The sequence below is a fragment of the Thamnophis sirtalis genome, unplaced genomic scaffold (assembly GCF_051295495.1).
Source record: "Thamnophis sirtalis isolate CommonGarterSnake01/CBP01778 unplaced genomic scaffold, rThaSir2_p1.2 scaffold_5, whole genome shotgun sequence".
Classification (NCBI taxonomy): Eukaryota; Metazoa; Chordata; class Lepidosauria; order Squamata; family Natricidae; genus Thamnophis; species Thamnophis sirtalis.
The window spans coordinates 70,489,066-70,508,575 of NW_028261385.1; the positions used below are offsets into that span (position 1 = coordinate 70,489,066).

The following is a 19,510-nucleotide window of genomic DNA, read 5'->3' on the forward strand; positions in this document are numbered from 1 at the left end:
TTAATTTGTTGATTTTCATTCTCCGCTTTGGATTCCAATCATTTTAATCACACATTCTATTCTTATGTATATCATATCAGATAATCTGATAATGAGACAACAGGCATCTGTGTGCTTCTAGTTATTACAGTATTTTTTATTCATTATTAAGAATTTCTTATTCATTGTTATAAGCTGACTTATTCAAATCATCACCCATCAGCTTTCATGCCTGAGGCGAAACTAGAACTCACGGTCTCCTGGTTTCTGGTCTGGTGCCTTAACTATTGGATCAAACTTTTTCCATAGGAAAATAACTCAATGTCCTTGCATGTAAGTTAGCCTTAATTTGTTCTTCATTTACCATGATTTCTATAATTGAAGGAAGACAAATATAAATTGCCTTCCTGCATTTTTTTAGCTTTCTCCATCACATTTTTCAATCTGCCTTTACTGAAATCTGCTTGTCTATTTGGTACTTCTCTTCCTTCTATTCTCCCTCAAAGCAAATCCTTGCTTGCCTGAAGAATTACAGCATCAGTTTAGTATGTGCACATTTTTCCTGAATCACTTTCTTTTTTACAGTGTATATACCTGTTTATACCAAAATTTTGGCCAAACAGTCATGTCCCATGTTTATTGATCTAGAGCTTTTTGTTGTAATTCTTTAGTAAAAATATTTCAGTATTGCGGGGCGCACACACATAGCATTATGGGTGTGGCACATCGGGGCACAACCCCACTGTGCTCCCCCCGCTTTTGGTATGGCAGCCAAAAAAGGTTTGCCATCACTGGCCTATGTCTTTCACACTCTGTCTTGTATTTACTCTTGACATGTGTTTGAAAGCCACTTGGATCTTTTTACTTTTTGAAATTCCAAGAAAAATATCAAGTCTTTAATTTCTTTCCATAACTACCCAGGTTACCTTCTCATAAATTGGTTAAGAATATGAAGTATGTTCCTTAAATTGATCTTGTATACTAACTGCATGTTTTCCAAATCATATGTTAAAAGCAAATCTTCTCTCCCTAACTTTGGAGAAATACCCATTTGGTTCAGTTTCAAGCCAAGAGAAAAACATTGGAAACATGGAGGCTAATTGGAAAGATGGTTTAATGATGATGCAAAACCACCAAGCACGTGCAATTCTGGGTAGTTGACCACATGGAGTTGAGAGTGAGGATCTTTTATAACTTCTTTTGGGCTTTGCACTTGAACTTCCTGTTCCTGTGCAAGAACATGTATTCTATTGGCTGTTGTCAAACTCCCATGGATCCATGTGGTGTCATGTTTGTCTGAGCCAAGTTTGGTTATAGTATGCTGGGTGATGCAATGTGTTTAAGAGATTGTGGAATGTAGTGAGCTCTACTGCTAGATAATTCTAATCTTAATAATTAGAATCTATAATTCTGTCTTAATCCCATCACCCTGGAGCTGAAGGTCATTTGTTTTGTATATAGGCTGTCCCATCTTTAGTGGGCACAAAATATCTGCTGGAGGGAGGGAACTGAGGCTTCGAGATTTTTATTTCTCTTTTAGAGGAAATATTTTATCCTGTCTTTTTAAATATTTCCCAAAATATTTCATTCTTAATCCACATAAAATACATCCCACAGTTTGGAGGTATTCTGGATTATTTTATTATTCTTTATTTCTTGTTTTTTCTATTATGAAATATTTGTATGTAATGTTGTCTGCATTTCTATTAGCCTATTTTCTGTATTATTGCATTTGCCTTGTGCATTCCTTGCTTTATTTCCTTAAAAAGTCTTCAATAGACTTGACAGAGGCATATCTGCATATTCGAATTCGGCCAGCCCATTGCAGATTCCTCTGCTTCTCCCACGGGGGTTGCCACTTTCAGTACAGGGCTCTCCCATTTGGCCTGGCCTCTGCCCCCACACATTCACGAAGGTCCTGGCAGCATTGGCGGCTCACCTGTGATCCCTCCTGGTGAGATTCCATTGCTACCTCGACGACGTGCTCGTCCTGGCTCAATCCCGAGCACAGGCAATTCGTGACCTGAACCTAACCATATGAGCTCTATGGTCTCTGGGGTTTTCCATAAACTTTCCCAAGAGCCATCTCTCTCCCTTGACAAGAATTCTACATCTTGGAACCGTGATAGATTCGAGAACGGGACTAGTTCGTCTTTCCCCAGAATGCTTGACAAGCCTTCAAGCCTTGGCACGACACACCCACACAAGTTGGTCATTTTCCATCCTGTCCTTGGCCCGCTTGCTGGGCAAGATGGTGTCACGTATAAGGATTGTTCCATGGGCCCGACTCCAGTCTCGGACTCTCCAGTGGGCGCTCTGACTCTCCAGTGGGCGCTCATCCCCTTCCAATGTCAACGCATGAGAAATTCTCCACGCTTGATTCCCCTGTCACTGGGGCTTTGCTGGTCCCTGAAGTGGTGGCTGTCCCTGGCCTTCAACCGCGGATCTGAGTTTTGGGAGCCGAACTGCATCTCTGTTACGACAGACACGAGCCTTTTTGGCTTGAGGGCCATGATGGAATCCAACCTGGCGCAGGGTCGTTGGTTGAGGTCTGACCTGCTCCACAATATAAACTGGCTGGAGCTGAAGGCTGCTCGCCTGGCCCTACTTCATTTTCGAGACTTGATAGCCAACCATCACATGCTCCTCCTGACAGACAATGTTGCCACAAAAGCCCACATAAATCGTCAGGAAGGGACCCATTCCAAGAGCCTATGACTGGAAGCCCAGAAGCTCAGGCTCTGGGCAGAGAGGAACCTGGCGTCAATAATATCAGAACACATCTTGGGCATAGCCAACCACCAGACCGACTGGCTGATTCGGGCAACGGTCGACCATGGCGAGTGGCAACTGATTCCAGAGCTCTTCCACACAATTTGCCTCTGCTTCGGCAATCCATTGGTGGACTTGTTCGCCAGCCCAACCAATACCCAGCTGCCCCGGTTCTTCTCCGGCTTCCCAGCATGCAATGCAGAAGGAACAGATGCCCTCAGAAGCCCGTGGCTCCCGGGCCTCCTTTATGCCTTCCCCCTCTCTCTAATCCAGGGGACCCTGAGGAAAATAGCGATAGAGAGGCCACACATCATCTTGGTAGCTCCATACTGGTCGAGGCGGCCTTGGTTCACGGACCTGGTCCAGCTGTCCATATCTCCCACCTGGAGAATCCCCCTGGAGGAGGTCGCCCTGTGCCAGGGGGTCCTGGTCCACCCGGAGCCCCAGTGGCTCCAACTGACTGCCTGGCACTTGAGCGGCACCTTCTAAGGGATGCCAATCTGTCCGCTAAAGTCATCTCCACCATCAACGTGGTGGACGTTTGCCTCCTGGTGCGGAAGATTCCACCTATCTCCAACCAATGTTTCAGTCACCCAGGTTCTTGAGTTTCTGCAACACGGCCTAGATCAGGGTATCTCCCATAACACATTACAGAGACAGGCGGCTGCCCTCTCCTCAGTCCTGGCAGGGGAGGGCCGTTTATCCTTAGCCCAGTCCCCTCTGGTCAAACATTTTCTAAAAGGGGCAGCGAATCTGTGCCAGCCCCCAGTGCACAGGTTTCCAATGTGGGATCTCTCCCTAGTACTTAGGGCCTTCACGGGACCCCCTTTCGAACCATTAAGGATGGTACCTCAGGTACCTAACTCTAAAGGTGGCCTTCCTCATCGCCGTTACCTCAGCTAGGCGGACATCCGAGTTGGGGCGCCTTGTCGTCCAAAGACAACTTGTGTCAATTCCACCAAGACAGGGTCGTCCTGCGACTTGACCCGACCTTTCTCCCAAAGGTCAACTCCCTGTTCCATAGATCGCAGGAGGTCATTCTCCCTAACTTCTGTCCCTCTCCTTCCCATGGGAGGGAAATTCTTTGGCACAGACTAGATGTCCACCATGCCTTGAGTATTTATTTCAGGCGCACATCCTCTATTAGGTGTTTGGAGGCCCTGTTCCTGTCCTTCCAGCCCGGTACAGTGGGTGCCAGGGTCTCTTCAGCTACCATAAGCAGGTGGTTACTGCAGGCCATCATGACAGCCTACGAAGCCCTAGATCAGGTTCCACCGCAGGGAATTATGGCCTACTCCACTAGGAGCGTAGCTACCACGGCCTCGTGGGCCACCAGGGCTCCTCTAGAGGACATCTGTAGGGCGGCCACTTGGGCTCCCCAACTCCCTTTATCCGACACTAGCGTTTGGATCATTTCCTTTCGGCGAACACGGCCTTTGGCCATCAGGTGCTTCAACAAGTAGCGACACCCCCCCCCAATCAACATCCCACCCTGGGACTTAGCTTGGGGGGTCTGTGTGTGTGTCTTGGCTTTCCTTACATACTACTTGCAGCTTTTTCCGTTCGACCTCGTGAAACTGGGAGCCTAGAGGGAAAGGAGGATACTTAAGAAAAATCCCTCAGTCTCTGGACCAATCAGGCTGTGACTAACCCCAGCTGTAGCTCCTCCCACCTCACTACAGAAAAGAAACGTTCAGGTAAGGACCAACGTTCTTACTTTAAAAAACAGTTTCACGAAGCTAACAAAAAGAAGTAAACACATTCAGAGTCTACAGAGCTATAGTCACTTTCCATCTTCCAAGCCATAGCATGAAGAATTAGGATTTTTTTTCCCTAATGAAATTTAAAAAATCCTAGTGGAATAGAATATAGTTACTGAATAAATACTTCATGTTATTTATATCTGTCTCATATTTATCATAGGAAGCTAAACTTGAACAGGACTTGTAATGTTGCTGGCATGGTTATAATTGTTAGCATGGTAGGATTTATTCCTTGGGGCATGACATCCCTGCAGGCAGATGATAGCATTTTTTTCTACCTATCTTATGTCAACACCTGTTGAGGTTTAATCAAGCAAACAATTTGTGTTACCTTGGCATTGTATATTATATAGATTCAAGGAGCATGCCTCTTAAGATATGTGGGATCAAAATGATTATTAGATTAGTAAGGAGGTTCTTTTTTTCTCTGGGATGAATATAAAAAAGAGAGGAGTAGAGAAACCAGCCTTATTTAAATTGAGTCTAGGTATCAAAGATAGATTTAGCATAAAATGTAATAAAAGTGTTAATAAAGGAGAACATTTGTAGCTAAGGCTTGATATGAGCTTGCTTGTTTTCTTGCAGACATTTCATTACCCAAACTAGGTAACATCATCAGTGCTAGTAAGGAGAGCAGTTTGTTGTCAGTGTAATAAAGATGTTCTGGAAGATACCTTCTTGCCATATGTATCTTCCTTGGAAGGTACCATTATAATTTTACATAGATTTAACTGGAAAATGTAATGATAAAATAATCATTATCAACATAAATCAAAATTGATGTTGTGGAAATTATTTATAGAAGTAAATAATTTTCCTGAAATTGCTTTGGTGTAGATCCCTTAACAGTTTACCAGAGTCAGAGAAATTATAAGAGAACTTTTAATATTAGTGGGTATAATTTACAAGCTTCTCCAGTGTGCTGAGTCAGTTTTGACTCCGTCTACAGCTCAAAAGACGCTTATAACTTAGCTTCCACTTCAAAACTAAAGAGCAAAGATAGACAGGATTTCCCTTCCTTGGATTCTCACTTGGCAACAGAGGAAAGCAATCAGCTTCCTCTGATGTTCGCAGGAAAAGCAAGCTGTCAGACAGGCTCCCTGGTCCAACTGGCATAGCCACCATTATCCAGCTCAGTCCAGCGGAGCTGAGGCCCCTTGAGGCTCACAGATAGGCATTCTAGGTTCAAAGTGTCCCACTCTAAGCAGCTAATTAAGCCATAACACCTGCAAAGAGTTCCTGGGCCTTTAAATGGTCTCTCAGTCTGGTTCAGTAGGAATCACAATCATGGGAAAGACTGCTGACCTGACAGTTCTGCAGAAAACCATCATTGAGACCCTCCATAAGGAGGACAAACCTCAAAAGGTAATTGCAAAAGAAGTTGGATGTTCCCAAAGTGCTGTATCAAAGCACATTAATAGAAAGTTATGTGGAATGGAAAAGTGTGGAAGAAAAAGGTGCACAAGCAGCAGGGATGATCGCAGCCTGGAGAGGATTGTCAGGAAAAGCCATTCAAAAGTGTTGTGGACTTTCACAAGGAGTAGACTGAGGCTGGAGTCAGTGCATCAAGAGCCACCATACAAAGACGGATCCTGGACATGGGCTTCAAATGTCGTATTCCTCTTGTCAAGCCGTTCCTGAACAACAAACAACATCAGAAGCGTCTTACCTGGGCTAAAGAAAAACAGACTTGGTCTGTTGCTCAGTGGTTCAAAGTCCTCTTTTCTGATGAGAGTAACTTTTGCATCTCATTTGGAAACCAAGGACCCAGAGTATGGAAGAAGAATGGAGAGGCACACACTGCAAGATGCTTGAAGTCCAGTGTGAAGTTTCCACAGTCTGTATTGATTTGTGGAGCCATATCATCTGCTGGTGTTGGTCCACTGTGCTTCATTAAGTCCAGGGTCAACACAGCCGTCATGCTTCCTTCTGCAGACGAGGTTTATGAGGATGTTGACTTCTTTTTCCAGCAGGACTTGGCACCTGCCCACACTGCCAAAAGCACCAAAACCTGGTTCAATGACTGGGATTACTGTGCTTGATTGGCCAGCAAACTCGCCTGACCTGAACCCCATAGAGAATCTATGGGGCATTGCCAAGAGAAAGATGAGAGATATGAGACCGAACAATTCAAAAGAGCTGAAGGCCGCTATTGAAGCATCCTGGTCTTCCATAACACCTCAGCAGTGCCACAGGCTGATAGCTTCCATGCCATTCTGCATTGAGGCAGTAAAATGGGGCCCTAACCAAGTACTGAGTACATATGTATGCTTATACTTTTCAAAGGTCCGATATTGTTCTATGTACAATCCTTGTTTTATTGATTGCATGTAATATTCCAATTTTCTGAGGTGGTGGATTTGGGGTTTTCATGAGCTGTAAGCCATAATCATCACAATTATGACAAATCACAGCTTAAACTATCTTGCTTTACATGTAATGAGTCTATCTCATATATTAGTTTAATCTTTTAAGTTGCATTACTGAAATAAATGAACTTTTGCATGATATTCTAATTTTTCGAGTTTCACCTGTATTGTAGATGGACAGCATCTTTTCAGAATCAGAGTCTCTATTTGTATCCTTTCAACCCTCTACATTGGGTAATAAGGTCACAGCATTGACCCATAGGCCAATGGATACAGGCATGCATCACCAAATCATATGAGCTTCAGGTTCTTCCGTTACCTCAGCGAGTGACAGCCCACTTCACTAAAAGCACGACCAATATGTCAGGCATCCATTGAAGAGATATGCAGAGCAGCAATGTGGTTCTCTCCATTCCCATTTATATGGCATTATAAGCTGGATGCCTTCACTTCCGCTGAAGCCACCTTTGGCAGGCAAGATCTCCAGAAGATCTATACAGACTTGGGAACTCTGGACCAGACTGCTGCCCACCCTTAGGATGAGCCAGCTTTGGTATGTCCCATTCCTTGGATTCTCCTCAGCACATTGGAGAAGGGGTGTTGGTCTTACTTGACATGCTCCTTCTTGGTGTGCTGAGAGAGAATCCAACCCACCCTGGTGACCATCTGGTCCAGAATCCAGGAGTGGCCAAGCCAGGCCAGGCCAGGCCAGGAAACACATTCAAGTCAATCATTACACCTTCATCAAAAACTGGGGACACAGACACGAGAGGCATGGCTACAAAAGACAGACTCAGTCTAATGAGCAGCATGGCAGAATTAACCCATTCCTTGGATTTTCTCTCAGCACACTGAGAAAGAGCATGTCAAGTAAGACCAATGCCCCTTCTGCTAACTGCACATTTTGTATAATAGAAAACAATGAATCATATAGTTTTAATTTCATATCCCATGAAAGTAATTTCCATAGATTAGTGGCACACTCTGCTTTTTAGGGATGCGGTGGCTGAGTGGCTTTTTAAGGACGGGATGGCTCAGTGGCTTGTTGATCAGAAAGGTTGGCAGTTTGGCGGTTCAAATCCCTAGTGCCGTGTAATGGAGTGAGCTTCCGTTACTTGTCCCAGCTTCTGCCAACCTAGCAGTTCAAAAGTACATAAAAATGCAGGTAGAAAAATAGGGACCGCCTTTGGTGGGAAAGTAACAGAGTTTTATGCACCTTCAGTGTCTAGTCATGCCAGCCACATGACCATGGAGACGTATTCGGATAACGCTGGCTTTGAAACGGAGATGAGCACCACCCTCTAGAATCGGCTATGACTAACACATGTGTGCAAGTGGAAACTTTACCTTACTGCTTTTTAATATCAAAGTAGTGATATTGAGTGGAAAGTTAAACTACTGATCTCATTATAATAATTTATAACTCTGTTCTACATTTACTGTTGCTTCTCCAGTTTTATAATTCCTAGTCACTGCTCCTCCCTCTCTTTGGTGTACTTCTATAGTGAAGAATGCCTCGTAGATAATAACATCCTATTACTATTTATAAACTACTGGTAGTTGAAATATTTGAAATTATTCAAGTAAACAATTCAGATAAAAATAGTGGGGGTCTCTCCTGTACGGTACCCCACAGGTGTTGCATTATTCAAAAAGCTTCCTGATTGCAGCTTTGAGGTTTTTCTACATTCAGAACTAATCTGAGAGCCTAGAACTTTTAAAAACTTTTAATCGGCTTCTAAGAGTTGCAGAGGGCATGCATTGCCATCATTGGAGATTGCAAGTTTGAGATTAAAATCTTTGCCTCCTTTTTTCTACGATGTATTTCTTTAGTAGACCATGTGATTAATTCTACTGGAACTTAATATCCATTAATATGTTCGGTGAAGAGATAGAAAGGCAAAGCCTGATCATTGTATTTACTGTTACAGATTAGAATTTCAGTTGGGCTTTAAAAAACACCCCATCCTTTTTTATGCACATTTTGCCATCAACTCAAAGTAGTTTTAAATTGGAATCTTCCTGAATTTTAGCATCATTATAACAACAAACCAGATAGGTAGGTAGGTAGGTAGAGCTGAAAGAGTGTTCAATGTACGTCACAAACCTTTATATATCTGTTTCATTAACAGATTAATACAGGTAGAAGAATTAAGATATTTGAGAACAATAATGTCAACTGTGTCTGACTTATCAGACAAAGCATCTGGAATTGTGGGTGAAAAGATGATCAGTTTGGGTTTCATCTCTTGGATTCTAGAGATTTTTTTAAAACAAAAGTCTACACCAACTCTTTGCTATGCATTTATTTCAAGCCCAGGACAAATCACTGGGTTATGGAAGTTCTGCCAAACTGTTTGATTTGATCCTATTTGCCTGAAACAAAGAATATTTTGATTGTTCCAGGTTTCAGGCAATGGAAACTGGTGGTGGCAGCTAACTTAGGCATTAATTCTGCCTTTCTCTATCCCCAAACAACAGCATTGTTGCTGGTCCCAATGTAGTCCCTCACTATTTTTTCCCATTGTTTGAAGAAGTCTGCCTGATCACTAAGTCTGCCTTAGTGAAGTACTATCTTCTGCTTCATAGTTAAGAACTGCTTGTTTAGCTAAGTTTTTAATATAACTGGGTAAATTTTATAGCTTAGTCATATTTAAACTGTAGCACTTTTGTTTATCTCTTAACTTTTTTAACTCTTTTAAAATTATTATTTTAACTTAATTTAAAGGTATAGAGTTTATTTTAAACTTGTCCCTTGAAAGTGTGTGAAATTTATCTTTACTCAATTTAATAATATTTATGGTAAAAAAAGATTAAGCAGCAACTTTATTGAATTTTCACTTATGCTATTGTATAATTCTTCTATAGTTCTGTTCTTGTTATTTATAGTTAAAATAACTCTGTTGGAAACTTATTTGCATTCTGGTATAGTTTGAATGTGACTTTGACCAGCAGTTTAACACAATAATTATTGTTAAAGCAATAATTGATCTTGTTAAACATTAAGATAATTTTCTCTGTAAGGAAATAAGACACAATACCATAATGCTGGTCTGTGACCATAATAAAAATTACCTATCTATCTATACCATAACGCCAAATAATGTGCTTTGTTACAGACTTTATTTTATCATTTAAATTTTAAGTCATTTCTGCTTTTGTGCAAAGGCGTACACATCTCTCTTTCAATTTCTTTTCTGTGTTGATTTGTGGCATAATTTGGATAGGGATAAATATAGTTTCATTAATATAGTTATAAAGATAATACAAAACCACTGTTCAGTAGTCATTCATTCTATTTTTTTCTGATAAGTTTCTTAAAATGTTGTTTTTGTCTAAAGAAGCATATTTTACTCCAGATGATAAATATTGCTTATTTTCAGGAAATGGAAACATATATTAAATCCTCCAGCTAGAACTTGGGTGTATTTCATTTGAGGCTCAATTATAACTCTGCCAGTAGAAATATTGGCTTAAAAAATTGGACTAGTGGGGTAACTAGCCTTACAGACAGACACATATTGAAAAAATGTAAATGACTAAACAATTGTAGTCACACTGTTCAGAGTTACAATGTCACTGAAAAAAGTAGCTTATGACCAGTCCTCACACTTACAACCATCAAAACATCCCATGGTCATATAATCAAAATTTGGGCACCTGGCAATTGGTATGTATCTATGGCAATTTTAGTGTCTTGGGGTCATGTGATTACTGATTGCAACCTTCTCAACTAGCTTCTGATAAGCAAAGTCAAGGGAAGAAGCAGATTGGCTTAATGACCATATGAGTTGCTTAACAACCATGGCAAAAAAGGTTGTAAAATCAGGCACAACTCACTCAATAATCACCTTGTTTAGCAATGGAAATTCTGATCCCAAGTGTGGTTATAAGTCGAGGATAACTCGAATAGATGACCTAGCTCATCCCAGCTTACTCTCCAGTCTGTATCCATGCTAGGCTTGGATGAAGCCTGGAGACAGCCTGAAGTTCTTTGGAAATGCCCCAACTAGCACTTTTGGAGGGCAGAGTTAATTTCTCTACTTATTACAAACTATTCAGAACAGTCTATGGAGATTCTCAGTCATCCAGGTCATGGTTGTCCCAAATGTGCTTTTTGCAAGAGGCAACTGGACTTTCTGGTTTTTCTTTGAAGACATTTCACTTTTCATCTAAGAAGCTTCTTCAGCTCTGACTGGATGGTGGGAAATTCTTGAGAACAGTCTCACATGGAAATCACGAATTACTTACAAATGATCAGGATTTGAAATACTTTAAATTGTAGCCAAATTCTCTTTTTGGAACTGATTGCTTGCCCAGGTATTCCTAGTTTAAGCATGTGATCTTGATGTTTAGTCTATCACCAATGTATTAATAAAGTTGCACTGTGCATACTAATCTGTTTATTATTTGGAGAGGATGAACTTCTACATTACTAGTCTGAGGATAAGACTTTCTTTTGAGAGAACAAAGGTGATATGAGCTTAGCCATCTTGATTACTGCTTATTACTGGAACAGATGAGTGTTGAGAGACCTAACCAAATATTAACATTTCTTAATGACTGGCCTTATTTTCTTCTAGCTTGTGGGGAAACAAACACTTCTGAAGTAGGTTTATCTTTGGAAATGTAAAATTTCTGAAAATCCATGGAAGCTATATGCAATTATTTGCAATGTATTCTTTCCTGAAGCACATGTTTTTTGCTTAAGTATAAATTCATTATTTTCATTCTATTAGTAAAGACATTTATCATGGCATTGGATTGACAGGCAGATGTTAAAAGATTAATATCTGTAAGATGTAAAATAAGAATATGCTGGCTGAAGAATACCTAAGAACACAGATAATTCTGTACAAAGACTTCCATTTTGGGAATTCAGCCAGGCAGAGAAGGATGAAATTAACATCAGAGGCTAGTCATTAAACTACACGTCTCCCTAAAGATGTAACTGTTCTATACAATGCAGAAAGTGTTACATGCAGTTTTCAACTTATGACCACAAATAAGCCTGAAATTATAGTCTTAAAATGTGCTATCATTAAGTAGGTCACCAAGTGACTATTTCTGATTTTACAACTTTTTTTCTTGTGGGTGTTAAGCAAACAAGTGAATCCAGTGTCTGCAATGGGCATTTTTTTTTTGCCAGAAACCAGAAGTAAATGCCAGTTTCTTAGGAAAAAACCCACCATAAATAGTAGTCATATAACTGTGGGATGCTGCAAATGACTGTAGATGTGGGCACCCAAAATGCAATCATGTCTGGGGTGGGTATGTAATTGGCAGCTATTGCAGCTTACAGTCCACCCTGCTTAATGCAGGGTTGGACATGCCTAATGCTACATGTTTTAGGACCAAGGCCTGTTGTAAAAGGGAGAGTCCACCAGGAGATAATATGGAAAGAAAGCCTGCAACCCAGTGGTGCAATTCAGTTCATTCTATCCGGTTCAGGCAGTAGTGGTGGCAGTGAGAAGCTCCGCCCACCCACCCAGACAACATCATGTCCCATTTTTGATGCTATGCGCATTTGCGGAAGCTCTTGCGCATGCACAAAAGCTCCTGCTTGCCCGCTCACATTTGTGAACTGGTAGCGAAGGTAAATTAATTTCACCCCTGCTGCAACCTCACTCAACAGATTACATATACACATTACAAATTCCTCTAATCCACACTAAAATACATTGCTACTACAATTATCTTCCTCTCCTACCTTCATTATATTTCCTAAAGGTTCCTCAGCACGTCAGGAAATTGGATGATATTAAGAGAGCTTGACAGGTAAAGATACTTCTCTAGCCCTTCCTATGCCCGTATTGATATCAGATTACAAACATTCTCTCAACCATTTTCCTTCTTTCTGTAAAACATATCGAACAATTAATTTTATATGCATATATGGACTAGATAGAAGCTAAAGAAAACCATATTTTTAAAATTGTGGGAACCAGAAATCTTTCAAATGAATTTCATGTATAACAGCATTACAGTATTAAATTGGTAATTTGATTTTCAGTCTTTCTTAATGATTCCCATATGAAATACATCTCTTTATATAGCAGCTGCACACCTGATTTTTACTGAGTTATCCATTATACCTATAAAATCCTAATCCTGATCATCCATTTTCAGCTCTGGCATCATTAAGTGTATAGATATCTGTGTATGTATGTGTATGTTGGTCTTTAAAAAGTGCATAGTTGCAGAAGACCTTTTTCTCTTTAGGATAGAATACTTGAATTACATGTGCTAAACAATTTAGGGCAACACTTTTAAATGCTTTTTCTGTAGCAGTTATTTTTATTAGGTTTTGGTGGATGGGGGGAATTCAAATCAGTCTTGACTCCTGGCAACTGCCTGAACATGAACTACTACAGTTCTCTTGGCAACACATTCCAGAAGTGAATGGCCATTGCTTTCTGCCATGGTAGAGAGTTTTTGACTGGCTCAAAGTCACTTAGGGAGCTTCATGCCTAAAGTGGGATTAGACTCATATCATTTTTAATTTGATGCCTAATTGCTACACCACATTGGGTAACTAATTAAAATTCCTAGATACTAATTTTATCAGAAATGAAAAATTTAGTTACTGATCTACTTTTCCAAGTTCATCACTGCCAGCATTTGAAGTGCTAATTCTCATTGTAGGAGACCTGAATATATTACTTATATTATCTTGTGTTTTAGTGGTTTTGGCTGTACAAAAAACCAAAAGGCAGTATTCAGATGTTCCACCTAAATGAAAAGGGATGACAGAGAGACTATTATATAAGAGGTTCTCCTTCTTCAAAACAGAAGCACTAAAGAAGAATAATTATATACTGCCTGGTTAATAAGTATCTGAAATTGCTATATAACTACAGATGGAATAGAGTTGCCTACGATCTTTTCTAGAATTAATGACTGTATACTAGAAGGGAGTATTCCTGACTGTTATATGAGATAGTCCACAAACAAACAAACACAATCATATAATGCCACAAAAACAGAAGTTTATCACAGACCAATTTCAATAATGCAGATTGGGAGAATAAACTCATCATAAATTCTGCTTCAGTACCATAAGGAAAAAAACGATACATGGAAGTGCTCAATAGGACTTGGCCAATGTTCCCACTAAGCTGCACGGCTGCGTGGCCGCGCACGTGGCAACAAAACACGTGCACGTGTTTTTGTGAGACGCCTTCCACCATAATAGGAGAGGAGAGCCAGCCTGGAGACAGCAATCAGTTCTAGGTCCACAAGGCAGAACTCATATCATTTTTTTTCCTCTTTAAAAGAATTTTTGGATTTCTCCTCACCAAACCTTTAAGACTGAAAGATTTAGAGTTGAAATATAAAGAGATTGTCAATTGCCATACTGTTAGATTGGTAGGCAATTATGGACTATCTTGATTATATCCTCCTTAGAAAGAATATGCTACTGTATGGTTGAGAAAAAGACCAAACTTCATTCCACGGAAACCAAACAAAGTTCATATGGAGGGTTTCTTTCTACGATGGGCTTCTTGGGTCAACAGTGAATATCAGTTATCAAAAATGTAGGTAAAAAGTTAAGCAGGCAATAGGCAATTACAAAAAGGGAAGCCAACTTTCTGAATTCTGTTTCTTTGACTTAGTGACTTATAAATAGTAGACTAATGTTCTGAAAACGTGACCTAAATTTCTATATATTTTAAATAGCTGTAAAGCTATGCTGAAAAAGTTGTTCTCAAGGTATTGTGATAAATTCAATAAAAAGAAGGAAATTCTTGATGAACTTAAGGAGGAATGAGAGTATTGGATAGTAAATGGGCAAACAAAATTACCAATCAAAGAGAATATTTGCACCTCAGGGTTGAAATGAGATGTTCTCTCTTCCCCTTTCCTCTTCCTCTCTTCTCTCTCTGCCTCTCTCATCCTCTGTCTCTTTGTCTCTCTTCTCTTTCTCTCTTTCTTTTCCATTCTTCTGTCACTTTCTCTCTCCTTCTCCCTTCTCTCTCCTCTTTGTCTATTTCTGTCTCATCCTTTCTCTTTGTCTCTCTTTCTCTCTCCTTCTTTCCCACTCTTCTGTCACTTTCTCTCTCCTTCTCTGTCTCTTTCTGTCTCTCTACCCTCTTTTTTTCTTCCTCTCTTCCTCTCTCCTACTCTTTTATCACTTTCTCTCTACTGCCCAACCTGTCAGCATACTTATCTTCGACTGATCATGTTTGCAATAATTTACCTTCTTTTCTAAATAGGCACAGTTCCCTTACCAGATCCCTCGCTCACTCAAACACACACGCGCACACACACACATGCACAGAATCATTTTTCTCCATTCCAATTCAGATCCTATAAATCAATTGCTCTGTGAAACATCTCTGAAAAAAATTCAGGTGCTCAGACATGAAAATGTGCCGCTCAAACACTATACTTTTCCGCACACACTGAAAAAAATTAGAGGGAACATTGGACTTGGCCCTAGGTTCCTACTTACTATGTAAATGATTTTTGTAAATTGCTATCTTGTAAGTATTAGTTTCTTCATCTGTAAAACTGGAAATAATTATTTGCCTCTCACAGGATAGGAGAGATTGTGTGGAGACAGGGAAAGGAATGGAAGGGAGAGTAATCATAAACACAAGAGACAGAAGGCAACTCCATTAGCAGCTTATTTTATAAATGACAACAGTTCATGGTGCCAGAAACCTGGGTAGAAGCTGATTAAATATTCAGAGAGCTCTGAACTCACTATAAAGGAGAGTGGGAATTCCTTATCTGATTTCTCAGATTCTGTCTTTAACTCAGACTTGTATTAAAAACAGCTTGCCAAAGTCTATGGATTTTTTATTTCTTTGATCTTACCCACCTGTGTGGAGCTTGACCCAGGGAAGGCCTGTTCATGAAAAACATAATTATGTGTCTGCTATTCAAAGAATTAGAGCATAGGAATTGACCATGTGTCATAATTTTTGTTGTTGACCCTTAGACATCTAGATAGATTTCCTCCTGACAAACTGTCCCTAACCTAGTTTTTTTAGGGCTTCTAACACTCTAATTGACTCCATCCACCTTGATGTTAGTCATCTTTTTCTTCTTTTTCTTTCCACCTACCCAGCATCAGAGGCGTCTCCACAAAGCTAGCTCTCAGATCATTATCCCAGCATAATGTGAGATAAAGTAGGAGCATTTGAGCTAGGTCATTTGTTGCTTGAATGAGAACTGTGGGTGCCGTGTTTGATGATACATTTTTTTGTTTTCTTAAAAGATAGGAATAGCAGCTATATATTCTAGGATGTATTCATAGTGTTAATTTACCATATTCCTTTGGCTGAACATTCTCTTGCTTCATTCTGGCAGAGATTTCTTCACATACATTATTTTAATTTCTCATAGAAATTAAAAGAGATGGTTCACTAGGAAGTTAATATAATACAGAAAATGGAGTATAATATGCTATAATATATGTGACTTTAGAGTCACTTCCTATAGAATTTAGTGGAAAGGTATTGCATGAAGAGCTTCAGTTCCAAAGTCAATGCTATTGTGCATGACTATATTACAACTACCATCCCACCCACAAATGAGGATGGGCTTTTCTTTCTTTTTTTAAAAAAAATATCAATTTTACTTTATTTGAAACATTAAAATAGAAAGTCCCCAAAAAGGAAAAATACCAAAAGAATAAAGCTAGAAAAGACTACACAAAAAGTGCTTAAAAAACCAAAACAGACAGGTACATAAATTTCCAATCGAATACTTATAAATATAGTTCAAAGATAATAACTCTTCCCCCCCTCCATCTTGCAAAGCAGGCACACAATTTATGGATTTTTACAACACTATTTATCCAAACCACTTAGCCTGATTTCTATCTACTACAGTATATAGAAACATAGTTAACAGGTAAAACCAATAGCTAAATTAAACTTCAGAACCCTTTGTTAACAGTCTATTTATTGTATTTCACTAACAGAAATCCACATCAGCTTCTGGTCTACCATAATTACCAGAGTCATTGCCTCAAGTCCATCCAGGATCAAATATCATTGATTGATTCTTAATGATAAAGCTTTTCCTTAAGATATTAATTGGGATCTTTCCTAACATTTGGATTTTATTCCCCAAAGTCATAAGCCTCTGTTGTGTATATCTCTACAGCATTTGTTGTTCAAACAAGTCTCCTGTAAATTGTAAGATAACATCTCTTAACATTTGTTTTCCAATTGAGTATAATAAATCCATTCCCCAATCTCCCTCAATTTTCTTGAAAAACTTAAGTTCATCACTGGTTAATTCTATCAATTTTGAATCTTTAAAACCCATACCTCTCTTGGAATGCTCTAACCAATTTATATTTTCCAACTCAATCTCATCTTTCAGGTCTGCCAGTAGCAAGTTACATTCCAATCCCTCTGGTTTTAATGCTGCTGTTTGAATCGGGTTATCATCTTCAAGTTGATTTAAAACCATTGTTACTTTATTAAGCTTTTATCCAAATTTTCAAATTAAGCTTGTAAGTTAAAAAATATTCTTTTTGCCCAACTTTCCCAATAAATTCTGTTTTGTTATACTACTTCATGTATACTGTTTTGATTTTACTATGTTTTGATACAGTCCAAAATTCTTCAGTAGTTGAACTTTTACAACTGGAACTTTTCCAGCTGGTTATACACAGTTCCTTTCAAAGACAGGAAAAGCATCATAGCAAATTAGCCTCAAAAAACATTGAGAAGAGTTTTCCCAGCATAAGAAAAGGACCTTTTAAAAGTGTATGAAGTATGAAATCTTTGTAGTGAAAATTTGTTAACAAAGGTAAATCAAAACAGATCTCTTTCACTACCCAGAATTTGCTGTGCCTTCCAGGCCGAGGAGGTGAAAGTGATTTACAACAGCTAATAAAATAATTCAAAAGAAAATTAAATAAACACTAAGATTCAGCAAGTGGTTAAATTAAATAAGCATTCAGCCATTGAATTAACATTTCAAAACATAAAAATCCAGGAGTGCTTAAAATAGCAGGCAGATGGAAAGAAAAGCTAGAGACCCAATCCTCTGACCACTCCCACTGAGAATTGCTACCTCCTAGGTCTTCTTTTCAGGTAGGTCCATAGTCATCCAAGGATCATCTTGAATCACTCTTAGTAGCTCCTGTTGAAATCTGGGAAGCATGCTGCCAAAGAGCTAGCTTTGTCAGCAAAAGAGCTATCTATCAGCAGGAGAGAAAAAAATTCCTGTGAGTCAGGAGAGAGAGTCCATTTTGTGGACTCTCCTGCTTTTATTTCTCATCAAAATATGTATCTTTTTCTAGTTGAAAGTATTTTTCTTTGTAATTCTTTCTAAAGTCCATATCCACTCCAAGAACAAGACTATCTGTACTTTGATTCAAATAACTGCTTTGAAGCAAACTGGAATGTAACTTCAGCTGTCTGCAGCTCTTTACAATAGCTGTTTCGGTTTCTTGTATCATGTGAGAAAAGGCAAACTGTTTTAAAGAATTGCAGTCAAATGCTGTGTTTGCATTGCAAAATGTTCCATTCAAGCACCCCTGCCTTTTGGAATTGAATTTGAAGTACTGAGCCTTATTTTAAAAAAACCATAAGAAGTAAATGATTTGGTACATATAGGTTTTCCTTATTAATAAACAATTCCAAATAAAAGGACTCCTACATCAATTCATACTAGCATTTTAGAAAATTACACCCCTGGGAAAGAGAACAGGGAGAACAGACAGGAACATGGCAAAGAAGGTTAAGGGGGAGGCACTTGTTTGTTGGTTATTAGTTGGTTGCTGTTCATCAGAGGAACATAGAGCTACAAGAATTGCTTTTATGACCTGCAGGATACAGGCCATTTGTTCATTCATTCCAATTTTGAGACCATCCAACTCCTTGACAAGTCTGGGTGGCTTATAAATACAATAAATTAAAAATGCATATAAAGGAGAACACAGAAAAACAGGACAACAAAACTAACCTGATCTAAAGAAGCTCCACAATCACTCTATCCCAAGCCCTGGGAACACAACCATGACTTTCACAATTACTGAAGCATTATAAGACCCACACAAATATCTTTGATGATATCATTCCAGGGGACAGGTATTACAGGTATGACAAAACAAGCTTTCTGGATCACATAACATCACTTTGTTTGATATTGGGGACACAGATTACACCTAGCCTGCTTAACTGCATCAGATGGGAGAAAAAATTGCAAATATGTGGTCCCTCAGATAATCAACCTTTATGCTTTATTCAACATATTGAATTGCACCTGAAGCCAACTGGTAGCCTTTGCAGATCATAAAGCAGCAGGGTCACATGAGCAAAACACATTATCCCATCACTGCCTGGGTCTCTGCATTTTGGACCAGCTGTAGTTTCTAGACTGTTCAAGGACAAGTTTCTGTAGATCACATTACAGTAATCCAATTATGACTAGAGCATGGGAGATTAATGAAAAGCCTTTTGGTGTAAGATAGGGCACAACTGGCTCTTCAAGAAGAAACTGAAAGTCCAAGAGTGCTCAAGTCTTAAATGAAAAATATGAGAGTTCATGTTTTCTTCCCTGAAGATGGTAAGAATTATATATGGGTAAAGTACAGGATAATTCCCTTTTTGGAAGAGAAAATGAATGGACTAGAGGTAGAATTCTTCATCTCCTTTC

At 39.3% G+C, this 19,510-nt stretch overlaps 1 protein-coding gene across 1 annotated transcript in view; it reads left to right on the plus strand.

Moving 5' to 3' along the window:
• LOC148045419 (transient receptor potential cation channel subfamily M member 3-like) overlaps window positions 1-19,510 on the plus strand; it is a 238,653-nt gene that overhangs the window by 18,273 nt on the left and 200,870 nt on the right. The gene's annotated exons all lie outside the window — the stretch shown is intronic.